Consider the following 4407-nt stretch of genomic DNA (forward strand, 5'->3'; position numbering starts at 1 on the left):
TGACATAGGAGATGCTTATCTCACTGTTTTTTTTTTAAAGCCAGGTCCAACTTTGTAATGTTTATCCTGAACTGTGGTTTTCAGGGAGGGGTCTGAGGTGGGGTTATGTATACCACCACTTCAAACTCCTGCCTGCTCACCTGACTCAGAGCAGCCAGCCTCAGCTGGGGGTATAGCTTCAGCAACAGCACAATGCCTTAGGGCGATATATATATATATATATATATATATATATATATATATCTCCACATGCATGCATATATATATATATATATATATATATATATATATATATTTCCCCCTTGCCTTCTGAGGCAGAGCAATTAGTGAAGGGCCTCTTGTCCTCTGGTACCTCTGGGGGTATGGTTTGGTTTGTGCAGTGCCCTGTTGTAGTGAGATATTCACCTTGTCCGCACCTGTGGCATAGACCACGCCCATAGGGGATGGAGACAGGGCCGGTTGTGACCTGGGGGAGCTAGTCTGAGGAAGGGGTTCGGAGAGCTCTCTTGCTTGCAGCACTGGGACAGGAACACTTTTGGAGGCATCCTTGGGACCAGGAAACTGCTGGTGTTCATTTTTCTATGTTGTGAGCTATTTCTCCCTGAATAAACATCTATTCGGCCTATTTGTTTCTCCTGATCCTTATTAAGCATCAATACCCTGCCTTCTGAGTCTAGCTCCCCTACTCAGAATACTACAATGCATTGTAAGTCCAAAGTGTCTACAATGAGGACACAGCACATAATAGGTACCACCCATCAATGTATGCTGGCTATGTCAAAGAGAGGTTGGCCCTTCCAATAGCCCACTCGCCTCAGTGGTTCCTTCAGAAGTCTCTTCTTGACTTCTTGTCTGATGGTATAGGATCTCCAGAAAGCCTTTGTGGGTGCAGCACTAGCTGTGAGTTGAACACCATGCTGCTGAGGGCACTGTGCTTGAGGTTCTCGCTGCTGGCATGGCTGTCATCCAGGCAGGTTCTGCTCAGTGCTCCATTGCCTCACTCCTTTTTGAGGCTGGAGCACTGTGACATGCTGGGCCATTCAACAACCTTCTGTGTCTCAAGCTCCGACTCTATCCGGTGTTTCTCCATCTCCTGCACTTCAGCAACAGACTCCTGCAAGTCATCAGTGAACTTCTTGTGGTCCTGAGGATTGGGAGCGTTGAAATTTATTAGCACTTTGATATCTGCTCCAGGGACAGCAGATGTTAGCTGGATGCCATTGGGGGTAGTACTGGTTCTTGAAGAGCAGGGCCTGCATGCCATAGAGGGAGAAGGACTGCCGGAAGCTGTGTGTCACCGAATTGTTCTTCTGGAAGATCTTGATGACCACCAGGAGGAGGTCATTGAAGAGGAAGATCTCTCTCTGGTGCTGTCCCAGCTTCTGGGGTTTATTGGGGTCTGGACCCTCAACAAGTCGGCAGTAGCAGACTAGCCATCGATGGGGAAGAGAGAGCACATAGCCAAGCCGGTGATGAAGGGATCCAGTCGGCTTCTTGCTCACAATGAGCATCTCAACCTTCTGCACCTGGGACACTTGGTCCTCATTGGTCTTCAGTTCCCGTTTACCAATCGGCTCATAGATCGCAATCAGCGTCTCCCGGGGAACGTCTTCACCATCATCCACACTTCAGAGGCTCTTAACAAAGTCCTCTAGCTTCATCTTGCGCTCAGGCTTGACATTGGGACTATACATGTCTATGTTGAGCAGGATGATTGCCAACGCCAGGATGAAAATGGTTATCTGGGTTCCGGACCTGCTGTACCACGCCAGGGTTGCAGACACAGTTCCGCTGGCTGGCTGAATACCTCCATGAGCTGCTCAACTTTCTGAGCCTCCCCCTGAATTCGGATGTGTGCCTGGAACTTCTGGAGGGCTTCATCTAACTCCATGACAGAGAAGTCTATCTCGTTCACAACACAGTCAAGCACATTACGGTTGAACGGCTTCTGCCGGTTTCCCAGGAACTCATCGATCATCTGCTGGCTGAGGCCCTTGTGCTGCAGCAGGAAGTGGGCCACCCTCACTGGTGTGTCAGGCACGAAGCCATGCTCAGTGAGATACTGGATGCCCTTCTCAGGCTTCTTGTTGAAGTGATTCAGGCTAATTCAGCAATGCCTCTTACGGTGGACATCATTGCTGAAGGCTAGTTGAGTCCCAGCTGTTGCAGGTCTCCTTGTGGTATGTCTGCTTGCTGAGTGTCTGTTCCCACAGATTGTCCTTCGATGAGGACTCAGAGCTGCAGTTTATGTTGTCGTTGGAGTTGGATGGCTGTTGATGCTATCTGAGTAGTCAGACTCAGACCAACTCTGCTGATTGGCTGAACCATTGATGCCAAGTGGCTCTCGAGAGGTCTGTGGGGGCCGAGGCTGCAATTCAGGTTCCTCCCGCGGGAGGCCTTGGGGGGCACCGTGGGGGCCATGCTTGGGGCTGCTTTGCTGTCCACCGAGGCTGTCCTCTTAGGCACTCTACCTCTTGAGTGAGCTTTGATCTGAGCGGTCACTGAGCTCCACAGAGTGGTCACTGGGTGGCTCAATAGTGAGCAGGGGAAGGTGCTGTCCCTGCAGCCATGGTTCTGGCTGCTCCAGAGATGGTGTGCTTCGGCAGCTCGTTTCTGTATCAGCCTTGTCCTCCTTGTGGGCCAAGGCCCGGTAGTCCTGGGCTGTAGCCCCAGCCCTTAGCCTCAGGTCCGACTCTGTGCTGGAAGGCCGATCCCCAGCCTGTGAGAGCCGTAGAGGTGGTGATTGCTCTTCCTCATCAATGTAGAGGGTAACATCACTATATGAGGCTGTCATCTCATCCAATTTGTGGTGGTCCATGCCATGTATGCCTGGCTTGGGCTCAGTGTCCCGGGCCCATGCTGTGTCTGGGGCTGGTACTTCCTCACTGTGTAGGGAGCAGCAGTTGAGGGCATCATCGATAGACTCAGTGAGGGACTTCACCTGCCAGGAGAACATCTTCCAATTCTGTGATGGCGTCTGCAAAGTCACTGGAGGGTGCTGGAGACTTGAGGGCTGGATCGTTAAGGTCTCCACATTCTGATGGCACCAGGGCCCCCAGCCATCTTTGGTCACAGAGACCTGCTTGCCCTCAAAGCAGGAGCTATGCACCTTCTTGGGGTCCTTGAAGAAAAATTGCATCCTCATATTGGACAGCACAATGTGGCGTTGCATGCGGTTCTCTGACATGGAGCTGCGCAGGCACTCAAAAGTTCTTGTTCATTTGGTTCTGGCAGGCTGCATGGCATGTTACAAGCCGTACCCATACTTGAGTTCTAGCATTTCCACCTGCTTGTCTTGCAGATCTGAAGAGAGCTCATAGCTCTCAGAGAGAAACTGAGAATGCTTGATGGCCTTCTTCTCAGCCAGTCTCGCTGCGGAGGGCCTCATCCTCAACACTCTCTGTGCCCGCAGCTGCAAAGTGCACACCGACTCACCGAGAACGCGGCCCCTGTGCATCAGCCGGTGGAGCTCGGGGTTCAGGGATGCACAGAACAGGATCCTGACCCCGCGCCCCCGCCCGACGTGACCTTGGCGGGGAAGTCTTCTCTGTGTCGGGCCTCAGTTTCCCCCTTCCGAAGGTGTGTGTGCATGCGCCCACACACATGTGTGTGTCTATGTTACTCTTTAATAGATTAGGACACTGTAATGTATTCGAGGCCAATAAATCATAGACATACACTTGTGGGACTACTTGGAGGAGATGCAGTATAAGGGTGTGTGTGTGGTATTCATAAGCAATGTCGTGGCAGAATGCATGCAGTCCCCAGAAATCTCATTATGTCTTTTCTCAGGACAGGTTGAGATATTATGTTAAGCACTGTGTGTGGTGTAAAACCAGCGTGGGTAGGCTCTGCCCAAGTTAACACATTAGATTTGGGATAGGGAGTACTCTAAGTAGAATGATTCCTGACACAAGCATGCATCACACATGTGTAGATAGCCTGAGGAGCTAAGAAACATCCCTATCAAGGGATCTCCCTTCCCAAAATGCAAGGATCTGCATATCAAATGTAACAGGAATGACCTTGTCTAGTGGGAATTGTGATGGCAGTCAAAGGCTTTTACTTTTTGAAGACAGGCTCAGTGCAGTTTAGTTCCCTTCCTACTAAACTACCTAAAACAAGAGGGAAATGGGTCAGCAGGGTCACTTGCTTCTTGTCAAGGATTCCAAACAGAACTGGTATCAAACTGTGCTGGATACTTTTATTTTAACTTGATTTAAGCTAGACTCATCAAAGAGGAGGGAGCCTCAACAGATAAAATGCCTTCATGAGATCAGGCTGTAGGCAAGCCTATAGGGCATTTTCTTTACACACACACACACACACACACACACACACACACACACTTCTTATTTTACATATAGATCCAAGTTCCCTCTCCCTCCCGTCCTCCAATTCCTTCCT

At 50.3% G+C, this 4407-nt stretch overlaps 1 pseudogene; it reads right to left on the reverse strand.

The window, feature by feature from the left end:
* Positions 1-826: 826 nt before the first annotated feature.
* On the reverse strand, positions 827-3457 carry LOC127218074 (IQ motif and SEC7 domain-containing protein 1-like; annotated as a pseudogene).
* Positions 3458-4407: the final 950 nt, after the last annotated feature.

The sequence above is a fragment of the Phodopus roborovskii genome, unplaced genomic scaffold (assembly GCF_943737965.1).
Source record: "Phodopus roborovskii unplaced genomic scaffold, PHOROB, whole genome shotgun sequence".
In the NCBI taxonomy this organism is placed as follows: Eukaryota; Metazoa; Chordata; class Mammalia; order Rodentia; family Cricetidae; genus Phodopus; species Phodopus roborovskii.